The following is an 11,815-nucleotide window of genomic DNA, read 5'->3' as shown; positions in this document are numbered from 1 at the left end:
GAGGGTGGCAAGAGGGAGGCGAGAGGAGGAGGCGAGAGGGGGGGTGAGTGGGGGCGAGTGGGGGGTGAGGTGGGCGAGGGGGACAAGGTGGCGAGAGAGGGCGAAGAGGGGGCGAGGAGGGAAGAGAGGGGTGCGGAGAGGGGCGGGGTGTTAAGAAGGGTGTGCCAGGAGCGTGCAAGAGGGTGGTGGAGGGGGTGGGAGGGGTGGAAATGGGGGGCAGAGAGTGGGGGAGAGATGAAAGGAGAGTGCCGGCTGTGTCATTTCATCATCTGTGAAACACATTAAGACCGGCGAAGTCCCTCATCCTGATAATTTTCTGGTCAGGACTCCAGCCACTAATTTGCTTTTTTCTCTCAGTGAATGGCTAGAATTTTCTAGCCCAAACAATTGTGAAAGTTAAATGTGGTAGGGGAATGGATCTGGTTGGGTTACTCTTAAGAGGGTCAGTGTGGCTTGTTGGGCCAAAGGGCATGTTTCCATACAGTAGGGAATTTATGATTCTATCTCAAATTATCCTAAAAGAGGGCAGATAGATTTTTGAAATATTGAGCAGTTGAGGGCTATGCGGATCAAGCATAAAAGAGGTGTTGAGGTCTGGGTTGGCCCAGCCATGATCTGACAGAATGGGGGAACAAGCTGAAGGGAATGATGCCCTACTCCTGTTCCGATTCCTTGATGCTCCATTTCATGTTTTTTTTAATCTCCAAAGAAGAGTGTGATACAATGAGCTGAAGATCTCAGATGTTGTGAAAATGGTGTGTTTATGTACTGGTTCAGATGGCATTGATTCATCAATCACAGCTACACAGTCATGAGTAGGAAGGCAATTCCCTCCATGAATAAAGGAAATCTACTGCAGAGCTCACACAAAGGGATCCTTCCCCTCAGTAAATTCTCTCATCACATTACTCAACATATCAGCAAAAGGAGGACGCACGAAGCATGCTCGAGCCAACAAAGGGACCCCAGGTGATTGATGTCAGCTCCGGACCAATGAAAGGACGGTGGGCGGAGCTGGAGGACCTGGCGGAAGGTTGGTCCTCCAAGCAATCAAAGTGAACGAGGGGCAGAACTAGACTAAACCACGAGATCACCCGCGCGCGCAGCGGCGAGTCGCTGTAATGAATACTCGGGAAGTTATGGAGCGAAAGGATACGGTAAGGAAAGAAATAAATAAACAGGGGGAAACGGGAGAAAAACTGTGTTGCTATGAGCGGAGAGGTTTTACAAACAAATTGTGCACGTCGGAAAACACAAATTTTAACATCCCAGTCCCGTGTTTGTAGTAAATGGGGAATTGCGTCAGCGCGGCTGCACGCCTGAGTGAGCGCCGCCATCTTTATTCGGGGCAACGATTCACTGGACACGTGCGCGGCCGCCATCTTTGTAGGGGGCAATGTGCAGCCAGGCGCACGTGCAGCCTTTCTCTGGTACAGCGTCATTGGGCAGGATTGACACAGAGCACATTCAAACTCAGAAATGGATGTTTACTTCTGGATTTGTTTCGTCATTCATTTAAATGACTTGCTGTCATAACTGAGTTTGCAGGTCATTCAAAATTGGAGGTATTGTGCATAGTGAAGAAGGTTACTTCAGGTTACAGTGAGATATCGATCAAAAACGGATTAATTTAGATAAATGTGAGGTGCTGCATTTTGGAAAAGCAAGTCAGGGCAGGACTTATACACTAGGTGAAAGTGAAGACTGCAGATGCTGGAGATCAGAACTGAAAAATGTGTTGCTGGAAAATCACAGCAGGTCAAGCAGCATCCAAAGATCAAGAGAATCGACCTTTCGGGCATGAGCCCTTCTTCAGGATTCCTGAAGAAGGGCTCATGTCTGAAACGTCGATTCTCCTGATCTTTGGATGCTGCCTGACCTGCTGTGCTTTTCCAGCAACACGTTTGTCAGCCCAGGACTTATACACTGAATGGCAAGGCTCTGGAGACGCTTGCGGAACAAAGAGACCTTGGACTGTAGGTTCATAGTCCTTGCAAGTCAAGTTGCAGGTAGATAGGATGATGAAGAAGGTGTTCAGTGTATTTTCCTTTATTGGCTAGAGCATTGAATATAGGATGTGGGAGTTCATGTTGCTGTACAGGACATTCGTTAGGCCACTTTTGGAATAGTGTGTGCAGTTCTGGCCTGCCTCCTATCAGAAGGGTGCTGTGAAACTTGAAAGGTTTCAAAAAAGACTTACAAGGATGTTGTTAGGGTTGAAGGATTTGAGCTACAGGATGAGGCATAAAAGGCTGGGGCTGTTTTCCCTGGAGTGCCATAGGCTGAGTGGTGACGTTATGGAGGTTTATACAATCATGAGGAGCATGAACAGGGTAAATGAACCAGGTGTTTTCCCTGGATGTCCAAAAGTAGAGGACATTGCTTTAGGGTGAACGGGGCAAAAATTCAAAGGGGCCTAAAGGGCAACTCTTTCATGCAGTGGTAGAATGAGCTGTCAGAGGAAGTGGTGGACGCTAGTACAATTAAAACTTGTTGAAGGCATCTAACTAGACACATGATATGATTGGGAAGTGTTTACAGGAATATGGGCCAAGTGCTGGCAAATGGGAATAGATGAGGTTCGGATACCTGGTTGACATTGATGACTTAAACCGAAGGGTCTGTGTCGGTGCTATACATGTCGATGATTGTGGGATCATAACAGCTTATACAGCTCTGCTTCATCTCTGGGCTCCCTTATGAGCACTTTGTCAATATCCAGCTTGCTCAGTATAGAACAATGGGTCTATTTTTGGTCTGTTTAGTATTTTACGATTACTTTTACAGCTATTTTTGTAAGTTAATTTTTCTCTGCCGCCCAGCCCCTGAGCATGTGCTGCTTATTAATTTTTTTTTCTGGAAAATCTTTGACAGTCAAGAATTCTTTTTTCCAATAAGCAAGTGTATTTTCCTTCCATTTCTGACGATCACATTCTGCACCATTTTCATTCCCTGTAATCTGTTTTGCACTCCCTGAAACATCAACTGTGTTTCTCCTTCCACAGATACCAGTGATTAATGCCAAAGCCCTGCTGCCTGTGGAGAGGGTGATGTTTGACTTTCTTGTACAGCTGCAGTGGTGAAGGTGCTCCCACAATGTGGTTGGGTAAGATACATTACAGAGTATTCATTACAGCAACAGTGATGATTTGAAGGTAATGTCCAAATCAAGAACAGTTTATAGTTTTATTATCCTACTTATAATTTCACAAAAATATTATTGGGAACTTTAGACATAAGGTCAGAGACTGTTGATATTAGGTCAGGTGACCAAAAGCATTGCCAAATAAGCAGGCTTTGAGGAATGTCTTAAAGGGTGAAAGCAGACCTGTGAGGTTTTGGTTGCAAATTTCAGAAAATGTTGCTTTGACAACTGTAAAAGCAGCCACGCAAGTGAAGTAATGAATTAACAGATCATTGGGAGTCTCGAACAGAATGGGTTGTCGAGGTCTTCAAGGATGTGTGATGCAGCGAGCTAGGGATGATCACAATCAGGAATTAAATCAAGGGTGAGAATTTTAAATTGAGGGATGTGGGCCGGATGCTGGCAGGTGAGACTAGATTGGGTTGGGATATCTGGTTGGCATGGACGGGTTGGATTGAAGGGTCTGTTTCCATGCTGTACATCTCTGTGGCTTTATGTTGTTGATAATGAATATGAGCCTTTTGATGGATCAACAAGTTTTGGTACAAGGGAGTACTTGGTCAGCACAGATTTAGTATTTCTTAAGGTTACAGGGAGATTGAATGTGGGAAGCTGGCCAGGAGTGTGTTTGGATACTGAAGTCTGGAGATGAGAGTATATGAGCTGAGACAAGGGTAGAATCGGCTAGAAATAGTGGTCTTGTAGTGGGACTGGGCTGTCACCCTCACCTCACCTCTGGGATTCAGCTGGTTGTCAGGTTGTGAATAAGGGTGGTACCACAATCTGGAGCTGAGTGGCCCTGGTGGAGCCTAAAATGAATGTCCCTCAGCTGGCTGTTGCTGAGCAGCTGCTGCTTGGTAGCCCTATTGATGACATCTTCCATCACTTTACTGCTGATCGAGTGTGGACTGATAGATGCAAATTGCCTGGGTTGGATTGCCCTGTGTTTTTGTGTTGAATATCCCTGGGCAATGTTCCACATTGTCGGTAGATGCCAGTGCTGGAGCGGTACTTGGCTTGGTGGGTGGCAAGTTCTGGAGCTCAAAGCATCAGTCTTCTTGCCAGAATATTGATCGGGCCCGTAGCCTTAGCACTACTAAAACATTTCTTGATGTTATTCAAACTGAATCAAACTGGCTGAAGGCTCGCATCTGTGATGTTTCAAACCACTGGTTAAGATGGATCATCCCACTTTGCACTTCTGGCTGAAGATTGCTGCAAATGCTGTCATCTTAACTGGTGCGTGGGCGTGTGAGACCCCTTCACCGGTAATGGTGGGGATATCTGTGATGTTTCCTCCAGTGAGTTGTTTAATTGTCCATCACCGTTCGCACCTGGGTGTGGCAGAACTGCAGAGCTCCGATCTGTTCCATTGGATGTGGGATCGTTTAGCTCCGTTGCTGCTGATGCTGTTTGACATGAAATAGCTTCAGGAAATGGTTTAAGTAGAATCCAAGGAGATTAAACAAATATATCACAGACAAAAGATGAACTGGACCAGAGAATAGGACCCCTTAAAGATTAACGAGGCTGTTTATGGAACCACTGGGGGTGGGAAATATATGCAAATATTTCACGTCCTATTTACTCGAGAAAGATATGTAAGCTCGAGAGTTTGGAGAAATAAACAGAGAACTTGAAAAATATCCATGTTGCAGTGGAGGTGTTACTGGACGTCTTGAATCGCATCAAGGTGGATAAAGCCCTGGGATGTGATCAGATGTATCCCGGAACTTTCTGGAAATCTAGTGAAGTGATTGTTGGGCCTCTTCTGAGGTATTTGTATCATTGATAGCGACAGGTGAGGTGCCATAATTTTAAAAAGGTGGTAAGGAGAGACCATGGAACAAGAGAACAGGGAGCCTGAAGTCAGTGGCAGGCAAGTTGTTGGAAGGGATTCTGTGGGACAGGATATCCATCTATTTGGAAAAGTAAGGGATAATCATTGACTGTTGTCACTGTGGCTTTGTACGTGCACAATCGTGTCTCACTAACTTGACTGAATGTTTTGAAGTGACAAAGAAAATTGATTAAACCAGGCTGTGAACGTTGTTTATATGGACATTCAGCAAGGTTCCACAAAGCAGACTGGTTAGCAAGGTTACATAACATGGAATGCAGGGAGAACAAGCCATTTGGGTACAAAACTGGCTTGATGGTAGGAGACAGAGGGTGATGATGGAGATTTGCTTTGTGGACTGGAGGACTGTGAGCAGCAGTGTGCGACAAGGATCAATTATTGGGTCCTTATATAAATGACTTGGATGTGAATATATGAGATATGGTTAGTAGCTTTACACAAGACACCAAAATTGGAGGTGTAGTGGACAGCGAAGAAGGTTAGTTCAGAATACAACAGGATCTTGATCAGATGGGCCAGTGGAGCAAGGAATGGCAGATAGAGTTCAATTTAGATAAATGTTAACTGTTGGATTTTGGAAAGGCAAATCATGGCAGGACTTATACACTTACTGGTAAGGTTCTGGGCAGTGTTGCTGAACAAAGAGACCTTGGAGTGCAGGTTCATATTTCCTTGAAAGTAGAGTCACAGGTAAGCAAGGGAGTGAATGCAGCGTTTGTTATGCTCTCCGTAATGTTGTGGCTGTACTAGACATTGATTAAGGCTCTTCTGGAATTCTGTTTTCAGTTCCAATCTCCCTGTTCCAGGAATGATGTTGTGAAACTTGAAATATTTCAGAAAATGTTTGCAAGGACTTTGCCAGAGTTGGACAGTTTGAGGGCAATGCCTGTTTGGAGTGAGCTGCCAGAGGAAGGGGTGGGGGGTAGTACAATTACAACATTTAAAAGACATTGATTAAGCCACTTCTCGAATTCTGTTTTCAGTTTGATTTTCCCTGTTCTGGGAAGGATGTTGTGAAACGTGAAAAGGTTCGGGCAAGATTTACAAAAATGTTGCCAGGATTGGAGGATTTGGGCTACAGGGAGAGGCTGAATAGGCTGGGGTTAATTTCCCTGGAGAGTCCAAGACTGAGAAGTGACTTCATGGAGATTTATAGAATCTCGAGGGGCATGGATAAGGTGAGCAGACGGGGTTCCTTTCCCTGAGGTTAAGTGGGTCCAAAACTCGAGCACATGGTTGAGAGGGCAACGATTTAAAAGGAATCTAAGTGCAACGTTTTCAAGCTGAGTGTGGTGTGTGTATGGAATGAGCTGCCAGATGAAGTAGTGGAGGCTGATAAAATCACAACATTTAAAAGGCATCCGATTGGGTACGTGAACAGTAAGGGTTTTGATGGATACAGGCCAATAGCTGGAAAATGGGACTCCAGTAGTTTCGGATTCCTAGTTGGCACGGACGAATTGGACCGAAGATCTTTTTCTGTGCTGTACATGTCTATGACGTTAATAAACTAAGATGTGTTCCTGTTTTGTGGGCAGCAAGCTGAAGCACAGATAATTGTCCTTGGAGCTGAGAAGGTGAAGCAGTGACTTTGACCTGGTGCAGATTTGGTTCCAATATATTTAATTTGCGGAGAGAGAGGAATTGTTAACACTGTCACAACTTTTAGTAACTACTTTCAAGTAATTGGCAAATAATGCAAAGTGAAAATGAGAACATTATTGTACTCAATAAGTTCTGAGCATGTGGAACAGTCTGAACAACACAGATTCAGCAGGTATTCTGAAACAGACTTGGAATTTTAATTTTTAAGGAAGGATTTGGGGGGCTGTGGGCAAATAGGAGGGGAATTGGGACAGATTTGCAGCATCTCCAGAGGGAGAGAGTACAGCGCCAGTGGGCTGAATAGCCCCCAGGCCCTGAATAGCCCCCAGTCTTTGGACACAGGGTGTTTGGCTTCTTTAGTGTTTTACTGTTCATTCACAGACCTTTTGTAAGTTAATTTTCCTCTGCTGCCCAACCCCTGTCAATGTGCTGCTCTCTAAATGGACTAAATTTTCCCCAGTATCTTTGCCAGTGAATAATTCTTTTTTTTCAACAAAAGAGTGCATTTTCCTTCCATTTCTGGCTATCAAATTCTGCAACATTTTCATTTCCTGTAATGCATTTTGCACTCCCTGAAATATCAACTGTGTTTTTCTCTCCACAGACACCAGTGATTAATGCCAAAGCCCCATTGCTTGTGGAGAGGGTGATGTTTGACTTCCTTGTACAGCTGCAGTTCGTGTGGTGAAGGTACTCCCACAATGTTCTTGGGTAAGAGATGTTACAGATTATTCACTCAGCGAAAGTGAAGAGTTCACAATGTGTGTGCAAATCAACAACAGTTTGGATTTTTATAATTTTTATAATTTCACAGAAATTGAGAATTTCTGACATAAGGCCACAGATGGGGATATTAGGTCAGGTGATCAAAAGTATTGCAAAATAAGCAAGTTTTCAGGAATACCTTAAAGGAGGAAAGCAAGTCTGAGAGGGTCAGGGTGCGAATTCCAGACTATGGTGCCTTGACCGTGTCGAAACAGCCAGACTGGTGAAGCAATGAATAAATGCATCTTTGGGAGTCTGAAAGAAAATGAGTTGTCGAGGTCTCACAGGTTGTGTGAGGCAGGGAGACAAGGATGTTCACAGCCAGGAATTACATCAAGGGTGAGAATTTTAAATTGTTGCTTGTTAATAGGAGCCTTTTGATGGATCAACAAGTTTTGGTACAAGTGAGCACTTGGGCAGTAGATGTTTAGATATTCTTGAGTTTATATGTAAGTTGAATGTGGGAGGCTGGCCAGGACTGTGTTTGGATAACGAAGTCTGGAGATAACATAAGGATGGACGAGTATTTCAGTAAATGAGCTGAGACTAGGATGGAGTTGGGTGATGTCACTGATGTAGAAATAGCAGTTTTGGAGTTGGGCTCCTACTCATCACTCGCCCTCACCGATTCACAAATATTGTTCCTTGTTTTGTCTGTCTTTTCTAGTTATGTCCTTCTCTCCAATTCTGCTAAGAACTAATATTTGACCTCAAGGTTGTTAGAAAATCCTGCTCCATTTCCACTGTCCCTTTCCTTTCTTAATTCCTCATATGCTGTGTCCATCCAGGATCTGTCTCTGTTCCTTCCTGTATCTCACCTACACACTGCCAGGAGGTGACATCGTATTGGTTTCCCATGTACACTGACAATGCCCAGCTCTCTCTCCCTATCATCCCTCTCCATTGCTCCACTGTCACTCATTCATCAAACTGCTTACCACACGCCTAAAACTCGATTGGCTGCAATTTCCTCCAATGGTTAAACCCATTGCCTTCAGTTGCTATTACAAATTCCTTTCCATTACTGCTGAGCCCCTCCCTCTCACTGGGAAATGCCTGAGGCAGAACTACACTCTTCACACTATTGCTCTCATATTCTGACCCCAAGGTGATCTTCTGATCAGACATCTACACAATTGCAAACACCAGGAATTCCAATCTCTAAACTGTTGCTTTCTCCACCTCACCCCAGCTCCATTGCTACTGAAACCATTTACCCATGTCTGTGTTGCATTAAAGTTGACAAATCTAAAACAGAACCCTTGATTTTGCAACTGGCCCAGAGTCTGGTTCTAGGTTAACACATGATGGGATATGTGTCTGAAGCGACACTGTGTCTGAAGCGAAAGACTGAAGCGACTCGGCTTGTATACCCTTGAGTTGAGAAGACTGAGAGGGGATCTGATTGAAACGTATAGGATTATAAAAGGATTGGACACTCTGGCAGGAGGAAACATATTTCCGCTGATGGGGGAGTGCCGAACCAGAGGACACAAGTTAAAAATACGGCGTAGACCATTTAGGACAGAGATGAGGAGAAGCTACTTCACCCAGAGAGTGGTGGCTGTGTGGAATGCTCTGCCCCAGAGGGCAGTGGAGGCCCAGTCTCTGGATTCATTTAAGAAAGAATTGGATAGAGCTCTTAAAGATAGTGGAGTCAAGGGTTATGGAGATAAGGCTGGAACAGGATACTGATTGGGAATGATCAGCCATGATCATATTGAATGGCGGTGCAGGCTCGAAGGGCTGAATGGCCTACTCCTGCATCTATTGTCTATTGTCTATTGACACATCCTCTCAGTATTTACCCTGTCATACCACTTAATAAGCCTATATGTTTCAATAAGATCGCCTTTCATTCTCCCCCAAATCCAGTGCGTCGAGTCCCAACTTCTTCAGCCTTTTCTTAAAAGATAGTCCCTGCAAACCAGGGATCATCCCAGTCAATCTTCTCTAAATGCTTCCGATGAAGTGATGTATTTCCTTAAATAAAGGGACCAAACCTTCTCTCATTACTCCAGATGTGGTCTCACTCGCACGATATAAAGTGGCTCTCAGGTATATACTTCAAACTCTTATACTGCAAATCCCCTGAAATCAGGAATAATATTCCATTCCCCTTCCTGATGACCTGTTGTAATTGTGTGCTAGCTTTCTGTGTTTTCTGCACAGTTGCCCCCAGTCCCTTTTGTGTTGCAGCTTTCTACAGTTTCTACCATTTAAATCGTCCTCTTCTTTTATTACCTCCAAAATGAACAACTTCACATTATCCCAAGTTATGCTCCATTTACCAACTTGTCCACTTCTCAAACGAATCCCTCTCTGTAAACAGCTTATAATCCTTTTGGAAGTTTACTGTTCTGCATTTTCTAGGAGACTCCCCCCTCATTCTTCTAAAACTTTGCAGGGAGCACGAGGCAATGGGAAGCATGTTGAGTTGCTCTCTTTTCAGAGAGACTCTTTGGAGTGACTGGGAGGATCTTGCTGCCCATTGGTCAGAATGGAGACAACTTGCCCATCAAGCTGCATGAGCCTTTCACCCCCCCCCCCCTCCAGCCCGCATGTCTTATTGATGAGGCACAGTGGCAGTACGAAAGGAAAGAAGAGGAAGCAAATCCTACTCTCCATATCTCACTGACTCTTGGAACATTCTGTCCCATGTGTCAAAGATCTGCCCTGTTCAGTCACATGAAGTGCCACGGTGGCAACTCAAAGAAACCCACACAGATTTCCCCCTGAACTGACTGCTGGTCTCCACAAGGGGTAATGTGTACAGTCACCCTGGACCAGGAGGAGGGAAAGGTGTGAGTTTCTAACCTGACTTGACAGTGACAGATTTTATAAACTTGTATGACAGGATACTACAGGTGGATATTCAGATAGGAATCTCAGTCATTGTAAAGCCAAACTCTAATTGAATTAGTCCATTCATCAGGACCTGGATATCTGCACTGTGTGTGAGTATTTTGTTGCAGCTCAATTCCATTTTCTTCATAAAAATTCTCCTTTGAAATAAACCACCGTGTCAATAGATCTCCCCGAAATCTTCAATATGTGTCCAGTAATCCTTTTATGATGAGTGAAAGGTTTAACATCCTGATGTATATGTTTTGTAAGCACTTGTCTCTCAGCTCCCCTCAATTTCCTTTGCTACAAGGAGAACAATCTCAGTTTCCCCAAACCCCTGATTCCCCAATGTCTGCTGTCTATAAGGTACACATCAGGATTGTGTTGGAACATTCTCCACTTGCCTTCATCAGTGCAACCCTCAACAGTATTAAAGAAAGTGAACATCCTCCAGGACAAAGCACTGTGCCTCAGTGGTGTCCCATCCACCACCTTCAGCATTCCCTCTCTCCACCCCCGAGGCACAGTGGCATTACTGTGTAAAAGGTCAAGTCAGCATTGACCTACCAGACCTTAGGGATGCTCTCTCATTAGGGAGAGATGGCTGATGGTGGTTTAACCTGAACTTTACCACAGCCCAGGCAAGGGGAGAGGTTGAGAACGAGAGTCCATCTATTATAGATGGATATTCTTGATATGTATTAACAACACCCATGTTCCTGCAACTAAAATCCACCATTCCTTGAGCCATCCTGGTAAATCTCCTGTGCCCCCTCTCAGGGACCCTGCCATCCTTCCCAATGTGTGGGCGACCTCTGGTTTGCACAGACCCAGCTGCTCTGTGTTCCTGTTGGTGATGTCATCATCGAACAACAGTTGCACTAAACCTCACTGTCTGTGAGGGTGGGAGACACACAAATCCCCAAAACATTTGAGATGTGTTTAGTGCGCACTTGCGATGCCATGATATATGACACTTTTCCACAAGTACTGGAAAATAGATGAGGGTAGTTCGGTGGTAGTTTTTGTTTTCTCACAGACCCGAAGGGCCGCCAGAGCCTTTTTCTGATCTGTTTACCGCTGAGATGTTTATTATAGGAATATGACAGGCTCCATTGGACATCAGATCAGAAAAGGTGATACTAGAATAGATGACACGTGATTGGTCAATGTTTTTGGGAGAAAAGTGAGACGCAGAGTTTTAAGAGGAAATTCAGAAGCTCAGCGCAGGAATTGGAAAGGGCCATCATCAAGTGAGAAATAAACATTGGGCATCATGAAAGCTGGAAATAAAGAAAGACACATATAGCAGAGCTTTGAGAGACTGGAGGGGATTAGACATGGGGAAGATAATGAAGCTGGAGGAGATGCAAGTTGGAAAGGATTGTGAGGATGGATGATGTTACAGAGATATTTGTGATAGAGGTTTTTTTGATTTTGAGGCTGGAAAGGAGTTATAGAGATGAGGAGGATTTGTAAGGCTGGATGAGGTGGCACTTATAGGGAAAGTTCCAAGCATAGAGGAATTTACAGAGATAACGAGTCATAAAGTTACACAGCATCGACACAGACCCTGTGGTCCAACCAGTCCG

The 11,815-nt window shown here is 44.5% G+C and overlaps 1 long non-coding RNA gene across 1 annotated transcript in view; it reads left to right on the top strand.

The window, feature by feature from the left end:
- The first annotated feature begins 1,069 nt into the window (after positions 1 to 1,069).
- LOC140453322 (uncharacterized) overlaps positions 1,070 to 11,815 on the top strand; it is a 29,800-nt gene continuing 19,054 nt past the window's right edge. Inside the window, exons 1-3 of the long non-coding RNA XR_011952358.1 lie at positions 1,070 to 1,157; positions 3,006 to 3,155; positions 7,216 to 7,322. This is a non-coding gene — a long non-coding RNA (uncharacterized lncRNA). The remainder of the gene's footprint in view (positions 1,158 to 3,005; positions 3,156 to 7,215; positions 7,323 to 11,815) is intronic.

Source organism: Chiloscyllium punctatum, chromosome 27, assembly GCF_047496795.1.
Source record: "Chiloscyllium punctatum isolate Juve2018m chromosome 27, sChiPun1.3, whole genome shotgun sequence".
Classification (NCBI taxonomy): domain Eukaryota; kingdom Metazoa; phylum Chordata; class Chondrichthyes; order Orectolobiformes; family Hemiscylliidae; genus Chiloscyllium; species Chiloscyllium punctatum.
This window is presented reverse-complemented; position numbering and strand designations above follow the sequence as displayed.